At 37.7% G+C, this 16,440-nt stretch overlaps 2 pseudogenes; one reads left to right on the plus strand and one right to left on the minus strand.

Annotated features, from left to right (window-relative positions):
- Positions 1–1,076: 1,076 nt before the first annotated feature.
- On the minus strand, positions 1,077–2,534 carry LOC120198556 (annotated as a pseudogene).
- Positions 2,535–12,331: 9,797 nt separating this feature from the next.
- On the plus strand, positions 12,332–16,097 carry LOC120198513 (annotated as a pseudogene).
- Positions 16,098–16,440: the final 343 nt, after the last annotated feature.

The following is a 16,440-nucleotide window of genomic DNA, read 5'->3' on the forward strand; positions in this document are numbered from 1 at the left end:
CTGTGTTTGATGCTCGTTCAAAACATATTGAGTTGAATTTCCATTTCATTCGTGAGAAGGTTACTGATAAGAAGCTGTTGGTTAATTATGTTCCATCTCCTTATCAAATAGTTTATGGTCTTACCAAACTATTATCTTGTGCTTATTTTATTTTGCTTCGAGAAAGATTTAATGTTCGATCTGTTGAAAAGTTATACGAAACAAGAGCTGGAAGGAGCAAGATGAATGTTATGACGGGGAGCTAAATGATAAGTTATATTGCAATTTCCATTATAAAAACGATCATGGAACCTAGAAGGAATTCATCACACAAAAGCTGACAATTACCAGTGCATTTTGACAACTTTTCTCCTACTTCGTTGCTAATTGGTCGAACGCTTTTCTAAGTTTAACCACAAAATATACGTAAATTCTAGTTGAGCACTGCCAACAAGAAACAAACAAACACAAGGCATTACCATTCAAATTGCTGACAAGGCCAATTGGAAATACATAAATGAATAAGTCAAAAGTTGAAACAGCAAAACGCTGGGTCAATTGACTTGCACACAACAACCAAAATATGCTCCAAACATTAACTAACAATAATAATCAAAGACCATACTCCGTAGATTATATTGAGTGATTTGAGTGGTAAAATAGAATATTGTTCTACTTAAAGGACTCATATTCGAGCAACTGAATGAATGTAGGTTGCCAAAGACTAAGAAAAATTCTAAACATATATGAAATTTACAAATTTGAATTATATGAGAAGTGAAAACACCTCTAGCCAGCATCAAACCAATATTTTCGACATAATATTTCATTAGATGCATCTAATATCGTAATATAATTCACATAAACCTCTAGCATTGCAATACAGAAGAAACTTGAAATCTTGTTTTAAATTTCAACCAGCTAAGAGAAACTCATTAAGTTGTAAGAAATACAGATTTCAGTAACAAGTTAAACATAATAAGAACAGTAATAAAGTAACTGATCAAAACATATTTAAATTTCAGCAACATGTTGAACATAAAAGGAACAAGAGAAGAGCAGCAGCTTTGTATCCGTAAAATTCACTAAGAACAAACCTCAAACTAATCCGAATTTTCATGCCGTCGTGTGAATTCTCTTTTCAGCAACACTTGTTTCTCAGAGATCGAATTCTTCATCTCTGAGAGCGATTTCAGCAGCCTCTTCATCTTCCTCGTCAAGAATAAAGTATTCATTTTTCTCCACCGGCCTAAACATGTAAAACATGACCAAATAAAATGCGAAACTAGCGGTCTCCTCCGCGGCATTACTAACCCATTGATACTTGTAAGCGGCGATCGTCCTCAAAGCAAACACCACAATTCTTGTGAAATACAAATACCCGATCACCACAATGTAAAACTGCCTAAACAGTGTCAATTTCGCCAAATTCCTGGCAGCCTTGCCATCGGTTTTCGAGGTTTCTCTCAATGAACGAATCGACCAAACAATCGGGAAGATAATGGCGCAACAGCAGATGATATCAATCAGCAGAAACAACTGATTCCATGTCACCCAATCTTTAATGAACGGCCCGGTTTCTCCGATCACAATCGAAGCGATATTGCTAAAACTTGGAGCGGGATCACGATCATCAAAACCTTCTTCTCCCTTCTTGTAAAAATGGTTTCAAAAACGACCAGCCGGTGCCGATCAAAATGATGACGGTGAAAAGCAAAACGACACGGATAAATTGAAAAATGTAGAACAAACATCCCAACCGTGAGGAGTTCCGGTGACCTTAACGAAATGCTTATCTTCGGCGGCGCAGATCAGATTCAATGCTTTGAATAAAAGCAATCCGGACATCAATAAATGGATCCGGTGTACGGATCGCTTGTTGGTATAACAAACGTAGATCCAACAACCCAATAAGACCAAGTAGAAGATCGAGAAGACGGTGTAAAGGGAAGGGAGGTGGGTTAGACCGGCGGATAGGTAATCTTTCGAACCGTCGCGTTCGAGGTTGTAGATTTCGGTCCGGACGTTCATCGAAATGCGGGTTTGGGGGGCGCAATTGGAGAAAAAGAGGGAGTATTCGTTGGGGGAAGAAACGCGATAAGTGCGGTTGAAACGCGAGAGCGGAGGTGGGGAGAGGTCCGCGAAGGTGAAGAGGTGTTGGATGTAGCGAGAATCGAGGACGCAGAAGTGAGGATTTTGTTGAATCTCGAGGAGGACTTGGAGGAGAGCTTCTTCGGACATGAGGAAGAAGCCGAGGCGGGAAGCGTCAGGGTTGGGGTCATTGGCGGAGGAAGTGACGGAGACGGAGGAGACGGAGACGGATACGTATCCATTGTGGGTGAAGCCGAATTTCTCGAAGAGGATCATGGGGCGGGAGTCGGAGGTGATGGTTAGGGTTTTGATCTCGGCGGTGGTGGAGGAAATGAGGGAGAGGAGGAGACAGAGGAGGATTTGCAAGGGCAGTTTCGTCATTTTGAGAGGGTTTACGGCGGTCGGCGTGGCTTGGACGGGAAGGAAAATGGAGAAAGTGACTGAATTTAAAAGGCTAAGGACATCGATTTGGTTTTTTGTTGTTGTGATTGTTTTATCAGTTGTTTTATCTAGACGACGAGGGTTGCGGAACCAAAAATAGGCAATTTTATAATAATAATAATAATAATGTGGATTGTAAGGCGATTTTACCGATATATCACCAGTGAACAGTATATTTTTTGATCTAATATCGGTCAGATTATATTTTCCGATCTAACACCCTTAGCAATAAAGCGCGCCCCCTGTATCGCGTTATACGATGATTTGGCGCCACGTAGGGTATAGCGCGCCCCTGCACCGCGCTATACGGTGATCTGGCATACACGTGGGTATAGCGCGACCCCTGCAGCGCGCTATACGCCACGTAGGGATATAGCGCGGGGCAGGTACCGCGACATACCTTTACTCCTGATATAATTTTATATAGTGCGGGGCAGGTATCGCATTTTGTATAACTTTCCTCGCTATAAATATCATTCTCCGCCAGTTAAGTTTCTCACATCTCTCCTCTCAACTTATAAATTAATACAACAATTCCGTCAACGAGTCAATAATTCTGGCAATCTTCTCATATTTTATTTAGAAGTTCGTGCGATTTTTCGTTATAAGGTAATTTTGTTATAATTTTTTATTATATTTATTGTTTATTATGATTATTTGAAAAAAATATTATACTAATTATTTTCAATTAATTTTTGTGTTTGTAAAATTAGAAAGCGGGAGCATACGTCGAAATAGTTTTGCGGTGCAGGTAATAATATTAAATTATATTATTTAATTTATTTACGTTGATGTGTAAAAGTTTTATTGTGTTATATGTTCGTTCATATATAATTTATTAAATCAGGTTTGTTTCATTTATTTTTTTTGCAAATATAATAGTGCCGCACTTTTAAACTCAAATAATGGCGCGACTTTCAGCTATTGTTTATTATGATGGTGAAATTCGAGAAGATGAAACCGGCGTTATTTTCGTATTAAATGAGCGTGTTAAAATATCATTCAAGAGAAACATAACTCTTGAGGAGTTGATAACGAAGATTTCGAGGAAGATTCATGTTGGAAGTAGTAGAAGAGTGTCGTCATTGCAATATAGATTTCCAACATCATTGTTGCCATTAACTTATACAGCGTTCGAACTTTCGAACAATGATGATGTTGAAATGATGGTTGAAGCTCAAAGTAATTATTCAGACGCCGCTATTGAGATGTATGTACATTTTGTTCAAGTGCGTGCTGTTCGGGGTCAATCATTAAGCTCCCACTCACTATGGGCTGACTGAACAAGTTGATCAAGTTGACAGCCCAACGAAAGTTATGTGTAATGATTTTAATGCCATAATGGGGAGACATTCATCCGCAACTCCTTACGATGTGTACCGAGGTAGGTCGACGAACAATACGTATGACAACATCGCATCCAATTCAAGGGGAATGCATTCATCTGCAAATCTCTTTGACCTTAATATGGAGATGCCATCGACACAACCATCTGTGCAGTTTCCATTTGACGCGATGGCTTCAAGCTCTAGGGGGAGGCATTCGACTGCGAGCTTTTTCGATCTCAATGTCGATATGCCTTCCATTTCAAGGGGAATGCGTGCAAGTAGTAGGTTCTACGACCTAAATGTGGAGAGCATGGAGGAATCATCATCTCTACCAGAAGAACCGCTTCGTGAGCCTGGTGCGGATGGTGTTGTGACTGGACTATTCATTCACCCAGAATCACTGCAATTCAACTCCGATGATGATGAAGTTCCAGGAAATATGGCACAAACTGACCCTCATGCACACATGTATGAAGCTGATTATGGTGCAATGTACGGGCCAGAATTTGCAGATATGCCTCATCTTGGTGACTATAGGTATTAATCATCAATAAATAATGGTGAGTTATCTTTAGGCATGGAGTTTTCAAGCAAAGAAGAAGAGATGACGGCTATCAAAAAAATACAATATCCGTAATTTTGTTCAATCCAGAGTAGACCGCTCCACGACCGAAAAATATGTATGCTACTGTGCCCAGCGTGAAAACGGATGCAATTGGATGGTTCGTGTATCGAAGAGGAAGAGGAAAAACAACAGATGGGAACTAATAGTATACAACGGTTCTCACACATATTGTGTTGGATGGGTCAACCAAGATCATCCCAACTTGGACTCTGAAGTGATATGCCAAGCCATCATGCCCATGGTCAAAGCAAGCTCTCATATAGTTGTTGCAGTGTTGATTTAAGCTATACAATCGCAGTATGGGTACACTGTCTCCTATAAAAAAGCTTGGTTGGCAAAACAAAATGCCATTGTCAAACTTCATGGCGAATGGGATGCATCTTACAACGAACTTCCAGGTTGGTTTAGGCTGGTGCAGACGTTGAATCTTGGGATAATTATGGATTTTGAAACCTCCTATGCATATCATAATGATCGAATTCTTCGCGATCGATGCCAATTCTACCGGGTTTTTTGGAGTTACCCACAGTGCGTTAATGCTGTCAAATACTACAAGCCTTGTGGTCCAGATCGACGGGACTTTCTTGTATGGAAAATACAAGCAAGTTTTATTATTGGCAGTTGTCCAAGATGGCAATCGCAACATTCTTCCAGTTGCTTTTTCTCTTGTCGAAGGAGAAGATACAGCTTCTTGGGCTTTTTTCCTCCGAAATTTACGGGCACATGTTATCACGAGGGAAAACATCTGTGTCATTTCAGATCGCGGAGCTGGGATCAAAGCAGCAATGGAGTCTTTGGGTTCAATGTGGCAACCACTCTTTGTCCAACATAGGTATTGTCTTCGACACATTGCCGAGAACTACCATGGAAGGTACAAGAAGAATGATGAGCGTCAATTAATTGTGCGCATGGGTAAGTGAAACTTAGCAAGTTTATTTTCTTTCGATCGTTTTAATTTTGCAAAGACAACAAGTTAGTAAGTTATACATTTTTTGATCAGGTTACGAACTACTTCCTCGAACGTTTGAATCAATATTTCAAGAGTTGCGGGCGAAGAACGAGGAAGGATATGTTTACATCAGCCTCATCGATAAAGAAATGTGGACGAACGCATATGATGGTGGATATCGATATGGACACATGACGACCAACTTGGCAGAGGCAATCAATTCAACCTTAAAGGGTTCACGTCACTTACCAGTAGCGGCTTTGGTAAAGACTACATATTTTCGTTTGGGGGCGCTTTTTGCGAAGCTCGGGGGACAAGCTCAAACCTGGATGCAAGGCGGTCATGTCTATCACCCTAGATTAGTTACAGATCTACAGAAAAAAAATTGCTGCATCAAATGGAATGTATGTAACAAGCTTCTCTAGAAGGCATGAAATGTTTTGTGTCACAGAGTTGCCGCGACCTCTTCGAGGGATTGAAGTTATATCGTTAAGAGTAAATATAAGGGACAGAACGTGCGACTGCGGGTTTTTTCAAGCTCTGAAGTATCAATGCTCTCATGTGATAGCAGCTTGCTCGCATACACGTCAAGACTATAACCATTTTGTGGATCTCGTATACCTACTATCTGAAGTTTTTAAGGTATACGAATTTGAGTTCCCCCCATAGGTAATGAAAAAGACCTTGATGAGGTTCAAGATTGGCTTCCGATTGTACCAAATCTGAGTTTATTGAGGGAGCGTGGTCGTCCAAAATCCAATCGAATTCATTGCGATATGGATATTAGAGAAAGATCTAGACAAGACAGAAGATGTGGGCATTGTAGAAACCCAGGACACACTAGAAAAAACATGTCCACTTCTGTTGTCATCAAGTAACAATTGATGAGGAAATGATGTATTTTTATTATCAAATAATAATTCTTGTACTTTAATTTGCATTTACTTCAAGTTAATGTCATTTGATAATCACCGATGAAGATTAAAAAAACAAACACAATCATTAAATTTTAACAAACTAATAACAATAAGTATTAAATGATAAATGATAACCAAATTACAATAACTGATATTAAATGGTAATAAACAAAATGAACTGAAATACATTAAAAAAGTCCAACAAATTTAACAAAATAAAGTAAGTATTAAATGAGAAATAATAAAAAAATTACAATTTAACAAAATAAAGTAAATACAAATATAATAAAAAACAAAATCTATCGATGCCTGCGACGCGAATGTGTTCCGCAGGGGGTGGTTGTCGGTCTCGAGGAGGATTTCTTCGTATCACTGGTTCTGACTCCTTGCTGTCATCATCATCACATCGTTATCGTCGTCATCGTCATCGTTGTCGTCGTCGTCGTCTTGCACAAGTACATTAGGTTGATGAGGAGCTGATAACGATGAAGCACCTCCGTAGAATAAGACCCTGGAGGTGTATGACTGACTATCCCACCGGCCTGCGAAAACTGGGAAAACTCATAAAACCCAGACATCGTTGAGTGTGAAAACTGTACAGGAGGCGGTGTCTGTGCTGCGGCCATGGGTGATGAGGCTGAACCCGCCAAATATCCAGCATATGAACCCAATGTCAGATCTGCAAACATAGACCCATAATAGCCTCCAAGAGGGGTCATCTGTGACGGTGGCGGTGGCGGGGTCATAAAACCAGGTGGCGACAGCGGCGGCGACATCTGGTAATGGAAAGGCGATGGTGGCATCATATATGGATGCGGCATCATATATGGCTGCGGTGGCTGCTGGGAAGGTCCTGCTTGTGCAGCTGAGGATGAACCGGAAGCACCTGCTCTCCATCCACGAGTCGGGGGACGATGGTGATGTGTCGGTGAACGTCTTTGTCGACGTCGTGGAAATGTCTGCCCTCGTGCATCCTCGGGAAGTAGAAAAGGTTTCCCGTTACTGTTGAACCACTCATAATAATCCTCAGCATACATCAAGAAGTCAGTAAAAATGGGCTCTCTACGTGGAAGGCCCCGATGTCGATCCTCCCACAACACGACCCACCCATGATGCCTCACCAGCCAATATGTATCTGTCTTGCCGCGTCTATCTAAGCTATGCAACTCGTCCATATTGCGAGGTGCTTCCGGAATTAGTTGAAAACAACCAAACTGCCGGAGCACGCGATCAGTGTAGTGCCACTCGACGGCCGCATAACATATCAGAGGGGCCATCACCATCCAAACATCTAATGGACCCCTCAACTTAGGTAGGATCACCGCCCTCACATCATCAGTAGAATATGACACCCACTCAAACTAAAACAAATAATATATAATTTTTATCAAAATAATAATCTAATTATATAACTATAATGTAAAATTGATTTTTAAACATTAAAATTCATACATGTGTGCCAGCCTTCTGATCGATTAGCACCCTAATCTTTTCTAAATCATCAGGTAGCTCCTAATGATTTTTCCTATCAGTAGACCACTTATTCAAGGACAAAAATTTGTTATACGCTGTATAAAATTATTAATATACAAAATCAGTTTTATAATTACCTCAGAAGTAGTGGAAATACGAATGAGTTCTTCACAATGGGACATAAAAAGAGCAATCGATACCATGCCCAAGACTGCAGCAGCAGGAGACATCCGCCGATAGCATTACGCCTGTAGTCAGTGGCTCCACACATCTCCCTGTACAGCAAAGCCAAAACTGCCGAGCCCCAACTGAATGATCCGGCGAGACGAAAGTCGCTAAGATGTCGCAATCACATGCAGTGAACTAGGTTGCGCGATTTGTCCGACATCAGCAACCCTCCTATCAGCTACAATATGCATGCCTGTGCATACATCTTAACCTCATCCTCAGAGGCGTCTGCGTTCAACTCCCGAAAATTAGCATCTAACCAATTTAACGGTATCATACCTCCGATAAAATTTTCCAGGACACGTCCTAGACTATCCCGAGACAAAGTAGTCCAAGAACCGGAAGCTATCCCCGATATCACATCTCCATCCACCGGAAGCCCCAGGTGCATAGAAACATCCTCAAGCATGATCGTGCACTCTCCGCACGGAAGATGGAATGTGTGGGTCTCCAGCCTCCACCGCTCTACTAAGGCAGAAATCAGGTCTGGCTCTATCTTACAGTGACCCTGATATCTACCTATGTAACCGAATCCAGCCTCTGCTAAATACGACAAGACACGACTGAGTATCACTAACTTAAGATTCCTAATAAAATGATCTAACACACTGTCCTTCTCCTAAAAATAAATAATTACAAAAATTAATTCTTAATCTAATAATCATGTATTAAATGAATCAACTAATTATTACTAATAATTTAAATTAAATTAAAACGTTAAAATGTTACCGTATCAGCAAAGTGTCGAGATATTTAATTCTTAATCTAATAATCATACATTAAATAAATAACTAAATATTACTAATAATTTAAATTAAATTAAAACGTTAAAATGTTACCGTATCAGCAAAGTGTAGAGATATATGATTTTCATCCGAGCGAAGTAGACTGCCTTCCATTATATATATGCAAAAGAATTATATTAGTAAAATATTAAATAAAGTAAAAATATTATAAAATATACCTTAAAAAGTGAGTATTTGAGAGAAATTTAGAGAATTTGAGAGAATTTAGTGTGATAAAAGTGATTGAGGATGAGGGAATTTATAGGGATGATAGGGACATGAGGGGGGTAATTAGGGGTATAGCGCGCCCCCTGCACCGCGCTATACCCCACGTGTCAGATATTCAGGTATAGCGCGCTGCAGGGGCCGCGCTATACCCACGTGTATGTCAGATCACCGTATAGCGCGGTGCAGGGGGCGCGCTATACCCCACGTGGCGCCAAATAATCGTATAGCGCGGTGCTGGGGGCGCGCTTTACTGCTAAGGGTGTTAGATCGGGAAATATAATCTGACCGGTGTTAGATCGAAAAATATATTGTTCACCGGTGATATATCAGGAAAATCACCGGATTGTTATCATTTTAATGGTAATACGTGTAGTGTGACTATTGCAAGTATTTTATTTCTTTTTGATTTGAATGAATAATTGTAGTCGATAATCTTATAGAGAATTCATTTTGATAAGTCAAGAATTATAAGTAATATCTCACTGAGAGATAGAATTCAACTCTTACATGAGGGTTTATAAAATGACTTTTAATATTTATGTTAAGCTTCGAATCATGATGATTATTCGTAGATTAACAGAGTGAATATATATGATCGTCTTATAATAGATTTAACTATGACACATCACATGGATCTATCGCATGTCATGTCAAATATAGTTGATCGAAAGATATCTAACTCTGAAGGTTTTAATCAGTAGATCAATTATTCCAAAAACTTTAATAAACGAATGAGTGATAGCGGATATGTAACTTGTGAAATAGACTCGAAAGAGGTATAACGTTTATCTCCTCAATTGAAGGAATGTCGCAAATTATTTGAATCGAAATTTATGTGTAAAGTCATTTATTATTTATAATAATAACTTAATAAAATCAAGAATTAATTTAAAATTCAAGTAAAACCCATTTAAAAATTTATAAAAAATCTATTTAATTATTTTAAATAAAAATATAAAAGGTGCTTCACATCAACCATATCTTTTCATTAATACTAATTAAATGTTAATCTCTTCTAATTTGGTATTCCACATAAACAAAAGATATATCGAGTTAGACACGTCTTCTAAAAACACGATTAACTATGTGCATTTTTCATCTACATAGTACACGTAATTAGAAAATGAGTATTATTTTCGTGATTAACTTTTTTAGTGTCATTTTATTAAATATATTTTTAATTTTTTTTAAAAAAAATTGCTAGATTTATAAGGAGAGAGAAAGAGGAAAGGACATTATTTAAGCGAAAAAGCTTGTTTTACTTGCATGAATTTTAAAATTTTAATTTTAAAATTTTAATTTTAAAATTTGAAAAGATGTGACTAATTATATCTTTCACATAAATGAAAGTATCTATTGATTGAAATGTTCTGTAAGATAAAAATGTGTTATCTTATGCGATATAATTAAGGTGATGTTTGTTTTTGCAGAGGTAAAAAGTTTGCAGTCTACGGATCACATCTGCAGGCATCTGCAGCAGAAGAGGTAGACCAAAAGTCTGCAGTCTGCAAGAAGAAGATTGTTTGTTTTTTAATGTCTGCAGACTGCTAAAATAAACTGAAATATAAATAAGCTGATTTTTTTAACTTAAAAGAGTTTTGCAATACTGAAATTTAAATAATTTTAGTTTTATAATACTGAAATTTAAATAATCCATACAACTATAATAATAAATTTTTTAAAATAAATCAATCCATATTTTAAAATAAAATTTTCCATATTTTAAAATAAAATTTTCCATATTTTAAAATAAATCAATCCATATTTTAAAATAAATCAATCCATATTTTAAAATAAATCTATCCATATTTTAAAATAAATCAATCCATATTTTAAAATAAATCAATCTATATTTTAAAATAAATCAATCCATATTTTTAAAATAAAATTTTTCATATTTTAAAATAAATCAATCCATATTTTAAAATAAAATTTTCCATATTTTAAAATAAATCAATCCATATTTTAAAATAAAATTTTCCATATTTTAAAATAAATCAATCCATATTTTAAAATAAATAAATCTATATTTTAAAATAAATCAATCCATATTTTAAAATAATTTTTTTCATATTTTAAAATAAATCAATTCATATTTTAAAATAAATCAATTCATATTTTAAAATAAATCAATTTATATTTTAAAATAAAATTTTAAAATAGATTTAAATAATTTTAATTTCTTTGAAGACGTTTGAAGACATAAAACCATGTCTGCACCAAGAAGACCTCGCGCAGACGTTAAAAGAGCTTATGTCTTCTAAAAAACAAACGATTTGTGAAGCTCAATGTCTGCGCGTGATCTGCGCGGCGCAGACATAAGAGCTTTACAGACCTTACACAGTAAAAACAAACACCACCTAAATAATATGTTGATGAATGATTGTAAGAAGATTTTCTTTTTTATAAATAAATTTTAAAAATAATAAATATAATTAAATTAGCTAACATAACGAGTGTGGCCAGATTTAGTGTGTTATAAGCTATTAAAATAGAAATTAATTTTATTTGGCTCTTCATTTTGATTCGACTTATGTTGACAGCCTTATTGTTCCTCTAAGTTGTGGTGAATTTATGGTATCAGTTACTGTTCAATAGAATGTTTCCTTATTGTACCAGCCTACCAGGTCTTTTCCACGCTAGATGCACAAGCAATCTGGAAGTCAAACTGTCCAATCTCCCATGTGTCATTGGATATTCAGGTATGGAGCGGTCACTCCTCTGGTACCTATTTCGTTCGCTCCGATTGTTCTTGGCTTCGACGTTAACAACGTGTAGAATTGTTGTATTCTCGCTTGTGGCTCTACTTATCCCGGTTGCATACATTACCCAAGACGCGATTGTTTGGTTGGCGCGTAGCTCATGAGGTGTTGCCGGCGTCTCTCCCTTGCAACTTTCTGATAACCGATGTTGTCTTTGTGTCATAGGAAATGAAACTATTTTTAGGCCTTGCGTGATTGTGTGGACGTCCTACATATTTATGTCTCGACAGGCTTTACTTTCCTGATTTTCAGTTCACAATAGTCTTCATTTGGGGCATGGTTAGAGCTTCTTACGAATTCCTTGGATCCCTTGCTCTTTGTTGTCGCTCTTCATGGTTGAAGCTCATGAATCACTCGACTCTCATCCTTATGGTAGTATTCAACACATTTATCGCTCTGCTAATAGTGTTGCACACGCTATGCCGTTATGCTTCGACTTTGTCCTGTACTCTAGTTTTTACTTCTGATTATCCATCGTATATTCGAGATATTGTTATTTCTGACACTATTTACGGATAATACATATATGGGACATACCGAAGCACGCCGTGGTACGTTCAGGGTGTTTTGAAAGGGGCTGAGAAGGTTGTTGGTATAACTGTTAATGGCGTTGAAGCCAATTTTCACGTGTCTCGACAACTCCAAGGAAGCATATTTCGCAAGAGAGGTCGATGCCGGTAATGGATTTGATACCATGGAGGGATAAAAGATTCTGGTTGTCAAGTGACACAGGATGATGGTAATAAGCACAGTGCTCAAATTTGTAGACTTGAACATAGTGTCTCGGAGTCCATGGTGGCTGTGTTGAGGGACGAATTAGACGCCATTAATCCGAAACGATTCGAAAGGACAGAATCCGATACTAGGTTCTCTGGGTTTCAAGATGAGCAGTCCACTCTAGAGGAATCGGTGGCGCCCGGTCAGTGCAAGGATTTGGATGGTCATTGTCATGGTGAAGCACAAGATATAGATTCGGAAGTTTTGTTTTTCAGTGTGCATGGTCATGTACTTACACCCCCTGTCTCAGAATCAGAAAAAATGCTGAAGATTTGCCATTAAGCACGCCCAGGTTCCATATAGGACCAGATGAAGGACCTGAGTGTTTCAATGGTAATGAGGAGATTATTCCAGGTTACAATGTGTGTGCTACTGATTGTACTGATAAGCTCAGTTCAGCGGTGGATAAGGGTTCCTCTCGTGACATTTGCAGTGCCGATAGCGATTCAACTGCTTTGAGACGCCATTCAGAAGTTAGTGAAGATGGCTGTCGATCGGAAGAAACTCTGGACATTCCTAACCATCAAAGTGAATTTAACAGGCCAAGTGATGTTGGAGACGACTCTTTAATTAAAAAGGGGGGAGGTTTATGAGAGCTTCCTCGAACTGTCTGAATTAGGCAGACAGTGAAAACACTGATCCTGGAGATACAGATAGGCCGTTGAAAGCTCACATTTCTCAAGATAAACCTTCTTGCATCCTTTCAGACTTTAATGAAAGCAAAGATGGAGCTGTTGATGACTCCAAAAATGAACATGTGTCGTCTTCCTCCAACGATAATGGATCTCCCAACTTGCAAGTTGAAAATAAAATGCTGGATTCAAACAATGTGTCTGTCGGACCTATTGGTAATGAGTCTCAAAGGAGCGTTGAACGGTTTGGTGCATCAGTGTTAACTGAAGGGATAAATGGCAGTCTGCAAAGTCCTGAACCTGATAATAAGAATGGCAAAAGTGAGAATGTCGAAACTGAACATACTTCTGGTAAAGAGACAGGAGATTATACTAAGCCGGGTAACAATCTAAGGTCCTTTTCGTCTCTTCTATCTCGCTTTGGTTCTCATGGAATACTTAGTTTCTCTTGTTCAATTTGTCTTTCCAGGATTTGAGATGTCTCTTTGTTGAAAAAAAAACTTCATGCAGGTATGGGATTAGAGGCTGTTGTTGCAGCAGTCCTTGAAGCACACCACATACCAAATAAGGAATAAAAAATAATGCAAGTTCAGTTATTAAGAATGCATCTGGTTCAGAGTCGATTGTTGATCCCCAAGATACAGTCCGTGTTGAACAGGTTGAGCCATCAAACCCGAAGGGTGACGGTTATACAGTCACTTCTACAGCTTCTACCCGCAGATGGAAGCTCTGGCCTATTCCCTTCATGAAGGGCAAAAATATTGAGAACACTGACACCAATTCATCAAATGGGGAGGCATTTGTTGATACTAAACCTGATCTACAAAATTCACAAGCAGGTTCAACTCTTGATTCTTCCCGCAAGCAATTTATTAGAACAAATGTTCCCACTACTGAGAAGATAGCTTCCTTGAATCTAAAAGATGGTCAAATTATGGTTATTTTCAATTTCTCCACCAGGGTTTTCGGAAACCAACAGGTTTCAGTTCTCTATTACTCAATTCTTCTTGCAGGTTTGCAAGGTTTGTGTTTGCTCAGTCTGTTAAACATATGCACTTTAACAGGTTGATGCTCATCTTTACTTGTGGAAGTGGAACGATAAGATTGTAATCTCAGATGTTGACGGAACTATTACCAAGTAGGGATTTTTTTTCTCCTGATGTTATCTCTGCATTATTTAATGTGTTCTTGTTTCACTCATTTAGCAACCTGTCTAAACTCACCTGTATTTTATATTATGATATGTACATTCTGGAAACGGTAGATGGTTTCCTTACTAGGCATCATGATGATGAGTATGATAAGGGAACCAACAAATTAAAATGGATTACAAAAGAAGAGGAGATAAATAAGTCATCTGCTTATTTTTGAAGCTGAGATAAGCTCTTCCATTATGACCTTTGGTATTAAAGCAGCAATGAGCATTTTTAGAAGTTGTCATTCGCCAATTGGTTTATGGTGAAATCCTTGTTTTGAACATTTTTCAATCGTGATTCGTGTCTAGGTTTAAAAGAAGCTGTTCCTCTCGATAACCTTGACACATTTCTTTCAGGTCTGACGTTTTAGGCCAGTTTATGCCATTAGTTGGAAGGGATTGGACACAATCTGGTGTAGCTAAACTTTTCTCTGCTATTAAGGTGTGCTTTCTCTCATATGTTTTACTGTTCAACTTGATTTGATCGAGCCTTTATTCTGTTCCGGATTGTCGTGCAAAACTAGATCCACGAAATGACTTCTGCAGTATTGCTCTCCTTTTGTATACACAAGCACGTGTAAGTGATGATATATTCTTCAAACTTAGATCATTATGATGTGAACATTATTCTGACATGATTATGTTCCTTAACTTTCTTACTACCATGTTTCTGCTTACACAAACATAATATTGTTTCTACGCAACACTGGGCTCAATATCGGGTCACATTGGAGTTTGATTTGAACGATTAATTGTCACCTGGTGTGGTTATCATTTTTATGAGACCCAATGCGCTTCTTCAAGCGATTTCATTTAACTAAGATATGTTTACATGCATGTTAGCAAAGTGATTTCATTGGTATTACGTACAATACTGAATTGTGTTCATATCAGGAGAATGGACACCAGCTGCTTTTCTCAATTTTCATCTTAGCCGTATTAATATACGAGACTCTTTCTGATTTCGTCAACAATTTCCTCCTTATTCACGGCAGTGATATGACGAGCACCTCATGAATTCAAAATAGCTTGTTTAGAGGTAAGTTGTGACATAATAAACTCGGTTTCTCAGTATAGATTGAAACTATTACTATGAGAGGATCAGTTTTTCACCTTTTTTATTTCCTTCTTATATATGCATTGTAGGATATCAAGAAACTTTTCCCTTCCGATCATAATCCGTTTTGTGCTGGCTTTGGAAACAGAGACACGGATGAACTCACTTATCTAAAAATTGGCATCCCAAAGGGCAAGATATTTATAATTAACCCTAAGGTACTACAATATGGTATGCGAAAAAAGAGTGAAAAATTAACCGAAGCAATTCGTGCCATTGCTACCGACTTTCTATATCTTTCTTCTAAACTGGCAGGGTGAAGTGGCTATCAGTCATTATATCAACAATGCAAGGTCTTACACATTGTTGCATACTCTTGTCGACGACATGTTTCCACCGGCCTCGTTGGTTGAGCAAGTAAGGAGTATATTTCTCTCCTCTCTACTTATACCGCGAAAAATTTTCTCATTGCATACTCCTGGCTAGATTTTTTTTTAGAGCCTTCAATGGTATCCCTAATATCCCAATACGTTTCCAGGAAGATTTTAACCAATGGAATTTTTGGAAAGTGCCATTACCGGATATTTAGTGAGATAGTTGATGGCTTAGAGGATATAGTTTTACTTCTATTTGTGGTCATTCATCATGTTTTCACACATACATATCATATGTAAAGTAACCTTCAAAATCAAAATCATTGCCTCCCATTGCTATGTACCATAAAGATAAAATCATTGTTTGTTGATTTCTATGATTATATATGTATGCAAAATTTTACCAGGAAAATGTGCTAAAGCAGGATGAACAAGGCACTTCTGTCAAAAGGGTTTATTTCAGTAACAAGTTTGTCTTTGAAAACCCATTGCAGCAAAATATTTCTGAAATAATGCATTCAATAAGAAGTGTTTATGTGGTTGAATCATTTAGTACTGATTGAAATTAGGTCGTTGACCAAGTGTTTATGTAATTAGAA

This window comes from Hibiscus syriacus, unplaced genomic scaffold (genome assembly GCF_006381635.1).
Source record: "Hibiscus syriacus cultivar Baekdansim isolate YM2019G1 unplaced genomic scaffold, ASM638163v2 tig00117056_pilon, whole genome shotgun sequence".
NCBI lineage: Eukaryota > Viridiplantae > Streptophyta > Magnoliopsida > Malvales > Malvaceae > Hibiscus > Hibiscus syriacus.